We start from the raw sequence: 14,081 nt of genomic DNA, 5'->3' as shown, positions 1-14,081 counted from the left end.
CGCCGGAGGGAGCATCGATCACGGAGGCTTCTACATCAACACCATAGCCCCTCCGATGAAGTGTGAGTAGTTTATCTCTGACCTACGGGTCCATAGTTAGTAGCTAGATGGCTTCTTCTCTCTTTTTGGATCTCAATACAATGTTCTCCCCCTCTCTTGTGGAGAACTATTCGATGTAATCTTCTTTTTGCGGTGTGTTTGTTGAGACCGATGAATTGTGGGATTATGATCAAGTCTATCTATGAATAATATTTGAATCTTCTCTGAATTCTTTTATGTATGATTGGTTATCTTTGCAAGTCTCTTCGAATTATTAGTTTGGTTTGGCCTACTAGATTGATCTTTCTTGCAATGGGAGAAGTGCTTAGCTTTGGATTCAATCTTGCGGTGTCCTTTCCCGGTGACAGTAAGGGCAGCAAGGCACGTATTGTATTGTTGCCATCGAGGATAACAAGATGGGGTTTTCTTCATATTGCATGAGTTTATCCCTCTACATCATGTCATCTTGCTTAAGGCGTTACTCTGTTTTTAACTTAATACTCTAGATGCATGCTGGTTAGCGGTCAATGAGTGGAGTAATAGTAGTAGATGCAGGCAGGAGTCGGTCTACTTGTCACAGACATGATGCCTATATACATGATCATGCCTAGATATTCTCATAATTATGCTCAATTCTGTCAATTGCTCAATAGTAATTTGTTCACCCACCATAGAATACTTATGCTCTCGAGAGAAGCCACTAGTGAAACCTATGGCCCCCGGGTCTATCTTCATCATATTGTTCTCCTACTACTTTGTTATTTACTTTGCCTTTATTTTACTTTGCATCTTTATCATAAAAATACCAAAAGTATTATCTTTATCATATCTATCAGATCTCACTCTCGTAAGTGGCCTCATAGGGATTGACAACCCCTATTTGCGTTGGTTGCAAGGATTTATTTTTTTGTGCAGGTACGGGGGACTTGCGCGTAGCCTCCTACTGGATTGATACCTTGGTTCTTAAAAACTGAGGGAAAACTTACGCTACTTTACTGCATCATCCCTTCCTCTACGGGGAAAACCAACGCAGTGCTCAAGAGGTAGCAACCTGAAACTTCACGGAACTTATTTTTGGACCAGAAGAAGCCCACAGAGTATCAGAGTTGGACCAGGAGAGTCCCGGGCTGCCCACAAGGGTGGGGGGCGCGTCCACACCCCCCCCCCCCCGGGCACGCCCCCTGCCTCGTGGACAGCCCGGAGGTCCACCGACGTACATCTTCCTCCCATATATACCCATATACCCTAAAAACTTCCGGGAACAGAATAGATTGGGAGTTCCACCACCAGAAGCCTCCGTAGCCACCGAAAACCAATCTAGACCCATTCCGACACCCTTCCGGAGGGGGAAATCCCTCTCTGGTGGCCATCTTCATCATCCTGGTGCTCTCCATGACGAGGAGGGAGTAGTTCTCCCTCGGGGCTGAGGGTATGTACAAGTAGCTATGTGTTTGATCTCTCTCTCTCTCTCTCTCTCTCTCTCGTGTTCTTGAGGTGGTACGATCTTGATGTATCGCGAGCTTTGCTATTATAGTTGGATCTTATGATGTTTCTACCCCTCTACTCTCTTGTAATGGATTGAGTTTTCCCTTTGAAGTTATCTTATCGGATTAAGTCTTTAAGGATTTGCGAACACTTGATGTATGTCTTGCATGGGATAACCGTGGTGACAATGGGTTATTCTATTGATTCACTTGATGTATGTTTTGGTGATCAACTTGCGGGTTCCGCCCATGAACCTATGCATAGGGGTTGGCACACGTTTTTGTCTTGACTCTCCGGTAGAAACTTTGGGGCACTCTTTGAAGTACTTTGTGTTGGTTTGAATAGATGAATCTGAGATTGTGTGATGCATATCGTATAATCATACCCGCGGATACTTGAGGTGACATTGGAGTATCTAGGTGACATTAGGGTTTTGATTGATTTGTGTCTTAAGGTGTTATTCTAGTACGAATTCTAGGATCGATTGAACGGAAAGAATAGCTTCATGTTATTTTACTACGAACTCTTGAATAGATCGATCAGAAAGAATAACTTTGAGGTGGTTTCGTACGCTATCATAATCTCTTCGTTTGTTCTTCGCTATTAGTGACTTTGGAGTGACTCTTTGTTGCATGTTGAGAGATAGTTATGTGATCCAATTATGTTATTATTGTTGAGAGAACTTGCACTAGTGAAAGTATGAACCCTAGGCCTTGTTTCAACCAATTGCAATAGCATTTGTCCTCACTTTTATCATTAGTTACCTTGCTGTTTTTATATTTTCAGATTACAACAATCTTTATCTACCATCCATATACCACTTGTATCACCATCTCTTCGCCGAACTAGTGCACCTATACAATTTACCATTGTATTGGGTGTGTTGGGGACACAAGAGACTCTTTGTTATTTGGTTGCAGGGTTGCTTGAGAGAGACCATCTTCATCCTACGCCTCTTATAGATTGATAAACCTTAGGTCATCCACTTGAGGGAAATTTGCTACTGTCCTACAAACCTCTGCACTTGGAGGCCCAACATCGTCTACAAGAAGAAGGTTGTGTAGTAGACATCAAGCTCTTTTCTGGTGCCGTTGCCGGGGAGGTTAGCGCTTGAAGGTATATATTTAGATCTTGCAACCGAATCTTTTTGTTTCTTGTTTTATCACTAGTTTAGTTTATAAAAGAAAACTACAAAAAAATGGAATTGAGGGTACCTCATATGCTTCATCTTTTTAATATCTTTCATTAAAATAAGGATTCCGATAATTGTGCTCAAGTGCTAGAAGAAGAATGCATTAGAATGTTTGGCACTAAATCTTTGAATGATGAGCATGGTTGCAATGTTGTTAGTATGAATTCTATGAATATCCATGGTGCTAATGATATGCAAAGGCACAAGCTTGGGGAAGCTATGTTTGATGAGGATGATATTTTTTGTCTCTCAAGTTTCAATATGGAAATTTATAATGATGATAGCATGCCTCCTACTTATGATGATTATATTGATGAAAGTGGGTTTGGAAGAGTGTCAACTTTAGGAAGTAATGATCCCACTATTTTGGAGGATGTTGAATCTTATAATATTTATGGAAGTGGATTTGGAGAAGTCATGACTTTATTTAGTGATGTATCCACTATCTTGGAAGAGGTTTCAATTGATTATGATGAGAACAAAGTTGCTACTTATGATGATTATTGTGATAACACGTATGCTATAAAAAGTAGTGATGATTATATTTATGAAACTTGTCATGATTATGATTACCCCTTTTCTGAACATTACTCTTTTAATATGGAAACAATTTATAGTATTCGAGTTTGTTATGATACTCCCACTATTCCGAATGAGAAGAATTTTGCTTATGTGGAGAGTAATAAAATTTCTATGCTTGTAGATCATGAAAAGAATGCTTTATGTGATGGTTATATTGTTGAATTCATTCATGATGCTACTTAAAATTATTGTGAGGGAGGAATATATGCTTGTAGGAGTTGCAATAATATCAAGTTTCCTCTCTACATGTTGAAGATCTTGAAGTGTTGCTTGCTTTACCTTCCTATGCAAGTTGATTCTTGTTCACATAAGTTGTTTGCTCACAAAATACCTATGCATAGGAAGTGGGTTAGACTTAAATGTGCTAGTCATATTCTTCATGATGCTCTCTTTATGTTTCAGTTCTTATCTTTTATGTGAGCATCATTGAAATCATCATGCCTAGCTAGGGGAGTTAAATGTTAGCGCTTGTTGGGAGGCAACACAATTTTATTTTTGTTCTTTACTTTTTGCTCCTGTTTAGTAATAAATAATTCATCTAGCCTATGTTTAGATGCGGTTTTATGTTTTAATTAGTGTTTGTGCCAAGTAGAACCTTTGGGAAGACTTGGGTTAAGTCTTTGTGATCTTGCTGTAAAAAACAGAAACTTTAGTGCTCACGAGATTAGCTGCCATTTTTTACTGAAGAGTGATATTAAGTTGATTATTTTTGAAGAGGATTAATAGACAAATTCCTCAGGTCCACCAATTTATTTGAGAATTTTATGAGTTCCAGAAGTATACGTTTCATCCAGATTCCTACATACAGTTCTGTTTTTGACAGATTCTGTTTTCTATGTGTTGTTTGCTTATTTTGATGAATCTATGAGTAGTATCGGAGGGTATGAACCATAGAGAAGTTGGAATACAGTAGATATTACACCAATATGAATTTATAATGAGTTCACAACAGTACCTAAGTGGTGATTTATTTTCTTATACTAACGGAGCTTACGAGTTTTCTGTTGAGTTTCGTGTTGTGAAGTTTTCAAGTTTTGGGTAAAGATTCGATGGACTATGGAATAAGGAGTGGCAAGAGCATAAGCTTGGGGATGCCCAAGGCACCCCAAGGTAATATTCAAGGACAACCAAGAGCCTAAGATTGGGGATGCCCCGGATGGCATCCCCTCTTTCGTCTTCGTTCATCGGTAACTTTACTTGGAGCTATATTTTTATTCACCACATGATATGTGTTTTGCTTGGAGCGTCATTTTATTTTCTTTTGTTTTGCTTGCTGTTTGAATAAAATAACAAGATCTGAAATTCTTAAATGTTATAGAGTCTTCACATAGTTGCATAATTATTTGACTACTCATTAACCTTCACTTACATCATTCGGAGTAGTTTGTCATTTGCCCTAGTGTTTCACTTATATCTTTTAGAGCACGGTGGTGGTTTTATTCTATAGAAATAATTGATCTCTCATGCTTCACTTATATTATTTTGAGAGTCTTGAACAGCATGGTAATTTTCTTTGGTTATGAATTTACTCCTAATATGATGGGCATCCAAGAGGGATATAATAAAAACTTTCATATAAAGTGCATTGAATACTATGAGAAGTTTGAGACTTGATGATTGTTTTGAGATATGAGGATGGTAATATTAGAGTCATGCAAGTGAGTAGTTGTGAATTTGAGAGATACTTGTGTTGAAGTTTGTGATTCCTGTAGCATGTGATGTCTACTACACAACCTTCTTCTTGTAGACGTTGTTGGGCCTCCAAGTGCAGAGGTTTGTAGGACAGTAGAAAATTTCCCTCAAGTGGATGACCTAAGGTTTATCAATCCGTAGGAGGCGTAGGATGAAGATGGTCTCTCTCAAGCAACCCTGCAACCAAATAACAAAGAGTCTCTTGTGTCCCCAACACACCCAATACAATGGTAAATTGTATAGGTGCACTAGTTCGGCGAAGAGATGGTGATACAAGTGCAATATGGATAGTAGATAAAGGTATTTGTAATCTGAAAATATAAAAACAGCAAGGTAACTAATGATAAAAGTGAGCACAAACGGTATTACAAATGCGTTGAAACAAGGCCTAGGGTTCATACTTTCACGAGTGCAAGTTCTCTCAACAATAATAACATAATTGGATCATAAAACTATCCCTCAACATGCAAAAAAGAGTCACTCCAAAGTCACTAATAGCGGAGAACAAACGAAGAGATTATGGTAGGGTACGAAACCACCTCAAAGTTATTCTTTCCAATCAATCCGTTGGGCTATTCCTATAAGTGCCACAAACAGCCCTAGAGTTCGTACTAGAATAACACCTTAAGACACAAATCAACCAAAACCCTAATGTCACCTAGATACTCCAATGTCACCTCAAGTATCCGAGGGTAGGATTATACTATATGCATCACACAATCTCAGATTCATCTATTCAACCAACACATAGAACCTCAAAGAGTGCCCCAAAGTTTCTACCGGAGAGTCAAGACGAAAACGTGTGTCAACCCCTATGCATAGGTTCATGGGCGGAACCCGCAAGTTGATCACCAAAACATACATCAAGTGGATCAATAGAATACCCCATTGTCACCACGGGTATCCCACGCAAGACATACATCAAGTGTTCTCAAATCCTTAAAGACTCAATCCGATAAGATAACTTCAATTGGAAAACTCAATTCATTAAAAGAGAGTAGAGGGGGGAAGAAACATCATAAGATCCAACTATAATAGCAAAGCTTGCGATACGTCAAGATCGTATCACCTCAAGAACACGAGAGAGAGAGAGAGAGATCAAACACATAGCTACTGGTACATACCCTCAGCCCCGAGGGAGAACTGCTCTCTCCTCATCATGGAGAGCACCGGGATAATGAAGATGGCCACCGGAGAAGGATTGCCCCCTCCGGCAGGGTGCCGGAACCGGTCTAGATTGGTTTTTGGTGGCTACGGAGGCTTCTGGCGGTGGAACTCTCGATCTATTCTACTCCCCGATGTTTTTAGGGTATATGGGTATATATAGGAGGAAGAAATACGTGAGGGGAGCCACAAGGGGCCCACCAGGGTGGAGGGCGCGCCCAGGGGGGTGGGCGCGCCCCCTGCCTCGTGCCTTCCTCATTGCTTCCCTTACGTACACCCCAAGTCTTCTGGATTGCTTCTGTTCCAAAAATAAGTTCCATGAAGTTTCATGTCAATTGGACTCCGTTTGATTTTCCTTTTCCGTGAAACACTGAAACAAGGGAAAACAGAAACTGGCACTGGGCTCTAGGTTAATAGGTTAGTACAAAAATCATATAAAATAGCATATAGATGCATACAAAACATCCAAGGTTGATAATATAATAGCATGGAACAATAAAAAATTATAGATACGTTGGAACGTATCAGCATGCACGTATGGTGAACCATTATGTGATGAAGTCGGAGCATGATTTATTTATTGATTGTCTTCCTTATGAGTGGCGGCCAGGGACGAGCGATGGTCTTTTCCTACCAATCTATCCCCCTAGGAGCATGCGCGTAGTACTTTGTTTCGATAACTAATAGATTTTTGCAATAAGTATGTGAGTTCTTTATGACTAATGTTGAGTCCATGGACTATACGCACTCTCACCCTTCCACCATTGCTAGCCTCTCTAGTACCGCGCAACTTTCGCCGGTACCATAAACCCACCATATATCTTCCTCAAAACAACCACCATACCTACCTATTACGGCCTTTCCATAACCATTCCGAGATATATTGTCGTGCAACTTTCCACCGCTCCGTTATTATGACACGCTTCATCATTGTCATATTGCTTTGCATGATCATGTAGTTGACATCGTATTTGTGGCAAAGCCACCATTCATAATTCTTCCATACATGTCACTCTTGAGTCATTGCACATCCCGGTACACCGCCGGAGGCATTCATATAGAGTCATATTTTGTTCTAAGTATCGAGTTGTAATTCTTGAGTTGTAAGTAAATAAAAGTGTGATGATCATCATTATTAGAGCATTGTCCCAGTGAGGAAAGGATGATGGAGACTATGATTCCCCCATAAGTCGGGATGAGACTCCGGACGAAAAATAAAAAAGAGAGGGAAAAAAAGAGGCCATAAAAAAGAGAAAAGGCCCAAATAAATAAAATAAAATAAATGAGAGAAAAAGATAGAAGGGGCAATGCTACTATCCTTTTACCACACTTGTGCTTCAAAGTAGCACCATGATCATCATGGTAGAGAGTCTCCTATGTTGTCACTTTCATATACTAGTGGGAATCTTTCATTATAGAACTTGGCTTGTATATTCCAATGATGGGCTTCCTCAAAATTCCCTAGGTCTTCGTGAGCAAGCGAGTTGGATGCACACCCACTAGTTTCTTTTGTTGAGCCTTCATACATTTATAGCTCTAGTGCATCCATTGCATGGCAATCCCTACTCACTCACATTGATATCTATTGATGGGCATCTCCATAGCCCATTGATATGCCTAGTTGATGTGAGAAAATCTTCTCCTTTTGTCTTCTCCACAACCACCATTCTATTCCACCTATAGTGCTATGTCCATGGCTCACGCTCATGTATTGCGTGAAGATTGAAAAAGTTTGAGAACATCAAAAGTATGAAACAATTGCATGGCTTGTCATCGGGGTTGTGCATGATTTAAATATTTTGTGTGGTGAAGATAGAGCATAGCCAGACTATATGATTTTGTAGGGATAGCTTTCTTTGGCCATGTTATTTTGAGAAGACATGATTACTTGGCTAGTATGCTTGAAGTATTATTATTTTTATGTCAATATTAAACTTTTGTCTTGAATCTTATGAATCTGAATATTCTTGCCACAATAAAGAGAACTACATGGATAAATATGTTAGGTAGCATTCCACATCAAAAATTCTGTTTTATCATTTACCTACTCGAGGACGAGCAGGAATTAATCTTGGGGATGCTGATACGTCTCCAACGTATCTTTTGATTGTTCCATGCTATTATATTATCAACCTTGGATGTTTTATATGCATTTATATGCTATTTTATATGATTTTTGGGACTAACCTATTAACCTAGAGCCCAGTGCCAGTTTCTGTTTTTTCCTTGTTTTAGAGTATCGCAGAAAAGGAAAATCAAACAGAGTCCAATTGACCTGAAACTTCACGGAACTTATTTTTGGACCAGAAGAAGCCCACGGAGTATCGGAGTTGGACCAGGAGAGTCCCGGGCAGCCCACAAGGGTGGGGGCGCGCCCACCCCCTGGGCGCACCCCCTGTCTCGTGGACAGCCCGGAGGTCCACCGACGTACTTCTTCCTCCCATATATACCCATATACCTTAAAAACTTCTGGGAACAGAATAGATCGGGAGTTCCGCCACCAGAAGCCTCCGTAGCCACCGAAAACCAATCTAGACCCGTTCTGGCACCCTGCAGGAGGGGGAAATCCCTCTCCGGTGGCCATCTTCATCATCCCGGTGCTCTCCATGACGAGGAGGGAGTAGTTCTCCCTCGGGGCTGAGGGTATGTACCAGTAGCTATGTGTTTCATCTCTCTCTCTCATGTTCTTGAGGTGGTATGATCTTGATGTATCGCGAGCTTTCCTATTATAGTTGGATCTTATGATGTTTCTCCCCCTCTACTCTCTTGTAATGGATTGAGTTTTCCCTTTGAAGTTATCTTATCCGATTGAGTCTTTAAGGATTTGAGAACACTTGATGTATGTCTTGCATGGGATAACCGTGGTGACAGTGGGTTATTCTATTGATTCACTTGATGTATGTTTTGGTGATCAACTTGCGGGTTCCGCCCATGAACCTATGCATAGGGGTTGGCACACGTTTTTGTCTTGACTCTCCAGTAGAAACTTTGGGGCACTCTTTGAAGTACTCTGTGTTGGTTTGAATAGATGAATCTGAGATTGTGTAATGCATATCGTATAATCATACCCACGGATACTTGAGGTGACATTGGAGTATCTAGGTGACATTAGGGTTTTGATTGATTTGTGTCTTAAGGTGTTATTCTAGTACGAACTCTAGGATAGATTGAACGGAAAGAATAGCTTCATGTTATTTTACTACGAACTCTTGAATAGATCGATCAGAAAGAATAACTTTGAGGTGTTTTCTTACCCTACCATAATCTCTTCGTTTGTTCTCCGCTATTAGTGACTTTGGAGTGACTCTTTGTTGCATGTTGAGGGATAGTTATGTGATCTAGTTATGTTATTATTGTTGAGAGAACTTTCACTAGTGAAAGTATGAACCCTAGGCCTTGTTTCAACACATTGCAATACAATCTGTGCTCACTTTTATCATTAGTTACCTTTCTGTTTTTATATTTTCAGATTACAAAAACCTTTATCTACCATCCATATACCACTTGTATCACCATCTCTTCACCGAACTAGTGCACCTATATAATTTACCATTGTATTGGGTGTGTTGGGGACAGAAGAGACTCTTTGTTATTTGGTTGCAGGGTTGCTTGAGAGAGACCATCTTCATCCTACCCCTCTTACGGATTGATAAACCTTATGTCATCCACTTGAGGGAAATTTGCTACTATCCTACAAACCTATGCACTTGGAGGCCCAACAACGTCTACAAGAAGAAGGTTGTGTAGTAGACATCAGCCACCCCCTTCTCTGTTTGACCAGTCAGTTGACTTGGTCAAACTCGAATTAAAACAATTCCAGAAAGTTTTAGAAAATTGATAAAACTTTGAAAATTAATATAAAATAAACCGTGACTTGGATAAAAATACTTTATACATGAAAGTTGCTCAAAACAACGAGATGGATCAGAATATGCAGTCCGTTCGTCCGTCACGCGTCCCTAGCATAGTGAACATGCAACAATCCACCTCCGTTTCATCTGCCCGAAAACTTCAAACACCGGGAATACTTTCCCGAATGTTTCCCCTTTCGTTGGTATCGCCTACTACTGCGTTAGGTCACTCCTTGCACCGCGTATTGCCATGTTATGATTTGTGTTGCTTTGATTGGTCTATAATTTATTCGTGTTCCCCCTTCGTTACTTCTTTCTGGTAGACCTTGAGACCGCCGCGAATACCCCCGTGATTGAATACATTGACGATGATGCATCCTTCTTGCCAGAGCAACCAGGCAAGCCCCACCCCCTTGTTCATCCCGATATCGCCTACTCTTTCCATCTACTGCTTGCATTAGGGTAGTGTAGCTGTTACTGCTGCATAGCCTGTCCTTGTTATTATTGTTGATACCTTCACCTGCAATCCTAAATGCTTAGCATAGGTTGCTAGTATTACATCAGTGGCCTTACACTCTTGTCCGTCTGCCATGCTATATTACTGGGTCGTGATCACTCGGAAGGTTACCACGGGTATATACTAAACTATTACATACTTATGTTGATGATTCGGAGATGGGGGCTGAAGGGGCAGGTGGTTCCATCCAGGTAGTGATGGGCCTGGGTTCCCGACAGCCCCCTGATGGTTACTTTGTGGCGGAGCGACAGGGCAGGTTGCAACCACCTAGGAGACAAGTGGGACTGGTCCCTGGTCGGTGTTCGCAGATACTTCAAATAACACGCTTAACAAGATCTGGATATTTGATCTGAGTCTGGCCACTGGCCTATACGCACTAACCAACTACGCGGGAACAATTATGGGCACTCAACGTCGTGGTATCAGCCGAAGCCTTCTTAACGTCAGCGACTGAGCGGCGCGCGTAGGGTTGGACCATGTAACGCAACTTCCTTTTAATGGAGGTTGCTAGGTATACTCATCGGTCGCATACACAACATGCAGGTGTGTAACGGGCGATGGGCCCGGACCCCTGTGCGCTTAGGATTTAGACCGGTGTGCTGACCCCTCTGTTGTGTCTTGATAACCCACAAGTATAGGGGATCGCAACAGTTTTCAATAAGTAAGAGTGTCGAACCCAACGAGGAGCTAAAGGTAGAACAAATATTCCCTCAAGTTCTATCGACCACCGATACAACTCTACGCACGCTTGACGTTCGCTTTACCTAGAACAAGTATGAAACTAGAAGTACTTTGTAGGTGTTGTTGGATAGGTTTGCGAGATAATAAAGAGTACGTAAATAAAAAGTAGGGGCTGCTTAGATAAAGAAACAATAAAGTAAATATAGCGAGTGTGGAGAAGTGGTGGTAGGAGTTGTGAAATTGTCCCTTAAGCAATTGACTACTTTACTAGACCGATAGCAAGTATTATGTGGGAGAGGCCACTGCTAGCATGTCATCCCTTACTTGGAATTCTATGCACTTATGATTGGAACTATTAGCAAGCATCTGCAACTACTAATGTTCATTAAGGTAAAACCCAACCATAGCATTAAGATATATTGGTCCCCCTTCAATCCCGTATGCATCAATTTCTATGCTAGGTTGAAGCTTTTGTCACTCTTGCCCTCCAATACATAGTCCTATCAACATACAACTAACCCTATGGTGTGATCCACGCGCGAGCTCATATGATGGGCACCAAAGGACAGCAACATAACCACAAGCAAATTAAATCAATCATAGCAATTCATCAACCACCGATAGGACAACGAAAATCTACTCAGACATCATAGGATGGCAAAACATCATTGGATAATAATATGAAGCATAAAGCACCATGTTCAAGTAGAGGGTACAACGAGTTGCGGGAGAGTGGACCGCTGTAGATAGAGAGGGGAAGGTGATGGAGATGTTGGTGAAGATGGCGGAGGTGTTGGTGTAGATCGCGGTGATGATGATGATGGCCACAGCAGCGTTCCGGCGCCACCGGAGGAGAGGGGAGAGGGGCCCCTTCTTCCTCTTCTTCCTTGACCTCCTCCCTAGATGGGAGAAGGGTTTCCCCTCTGGTCCTTGGCCTCCATGGCATGGGAGGGGCGAGAGCTCCTCCAAGATTGGATCTATCTCTCTGTTTCTCTCTGGTTCTGCGTTCTCTTCTGGCTCTGTTTCACCGTTTCGTATATATATGGAGATCTGTAACTCCGATTGGCCTGAAACCTTCGCCGTGATTTTTTTCTGAATATTAGCTTTCTTGCGGCAAAAGAAGAGCGTCAACCACCATACGGTGGGCTCACGAGGGTAGGGGGCGCGCCTGAGGGGGGGGCCTGCCTCGTGACCACCTTGGGCACTGGTTCGCGTTGGTTTTCCTTCCGAATTTTCCATATTTTCCAAAAATAAGCTGTGTCCGTTTTTATCCCGTTTGGACTCCGTTTGATATGGATATTCTGTGAAACCAAAAACAGGAACTAGCACTGGGCACTGGATCAATATGTTAGTCCCAAAAATAATATAAAAAGTTACCAAAAAGTATATGAAAGTTGAATAATATTGGCATGGAACAATCAAAAATTATAGATACGACGGAGACGTATCAGCATCCCCAAGCTTAATTCCTGCTCGTCCTTGAGTAGGTAAATGATAAAAAAGATAATTTTTGATGTGGAATGCTACCTAGCATAATCTTGATCGTATGTCTAATCATGGCATGAATATTAAGATACGAGTGATTCAAAGCAATAGTCTATCCTTTGACATTAAGATAATAATACTTCAAGCATACTAATAAAGCAATCATGTATTTTCAAAATAACATGGCCAAAGAAAGTTATCCCTACAAAATCATATAGTCTGGCTATGCTCCATCTTCACCACACAAAATATTCAAATCATGCACAACCCCAATGACAAGCCAAGCAATTGTTTCATACTTTTGACGTTCTCAAACCTTTTCAACTTTCACGCAATACATGAGCGTGAGCCATGGACATAGCACTATAGGTGGAATAGAATATGATGGTGGAGGAGATAAAAAGGAGAAGATAGTCTCACATCAACTAGGCGTATCAACGGGCTATGGAGATGCCCATTAATAGATATCAATGTGAGTGAGTAGGGATTGCCATGCAATGGATGCACTAGAGCTATAAGTGTAGGAAAGCTCTAACTGAAACTAAGTGGGTGTGCATCGAACTTGCTTGCTCATGAAGACCTCGGGCATTTGAGGAAGCCCATCATCGGAATATACAAGCCAAGTTCTATAATGAAAATTCCCACTAGTATATGAAAGTGATAACTCAAGAGACTCTCTATATGAAGAACATGGTGCTACTTTGAAGCACAAGTGTGGAAAAGGTATAGTAGCACTGCCCCTTCTCTCTTTTTCTCTCTTTTTTTGTTTTCTTTTCTTTTTTTCTTTTTTTGGGCCTTCTCTTTTTTTCGTCTGGAGTCTCATCCCGGCTTGTGGGGGAATCATAGTCTCCATCATCCTTTCCTCACTGGGACAATGCTCTAATAATGATGATCATCACACTTTTATTTACTTACAACTCGATATTACAACTCGATATCTAGAACAAAGATATGACTCTATATGAATGCCTCCGGCGGTGTACCGGGATGTGCAATGATCTAGCATAGCAATGACATCCAAAAAACGGACAAGCCATGAAAATATCATGCTAGCTATCTTACGATCATGCAAAGCAATATGACAATGAATGCTCAAGTCATATATATGATGATGATGAAAGTTGCATGGCAATATATCTCGGAATGGCTATGGAAATGCCATGATAGGTAGGTATGGTGGTTGTTTTGAGGAAGGTATATGGTGGGTTTACGGTACCGGCGAAAGTTGCGCGGTACTAGAGAGGCTGGCAATGATGGAAGGGTGAGAGTGCATATAATCCATGGACTCAACATTAGTCATAAAGAACTCGCATACTTATTGCAAAAATCTATTATTCATCGAAACAAAGTACTTCGCGCATGCTCCTAGGGGGATAGATTGGTAGGAAAAGAC

The sequence above is a fragment of the Triticum aestivum genome, chromosome 7A (assembly GCF_018294505.1).
Source record: "Triticum aestivum cultivar Chinese Spring chromosome 7A, IWGSC CS RefSeq v2.1, whole genome shotgun sequence".
In the NCBI taxonomy this organism is placed as follows: Eukaryota; Viridiplantae; Streptophyta; class Magnoliopsida; order Poales; family Poaceae; genus Triticum; species Triticum aestivum.
Note: the sequence above shows the minus strand (reverse complement) of the source record.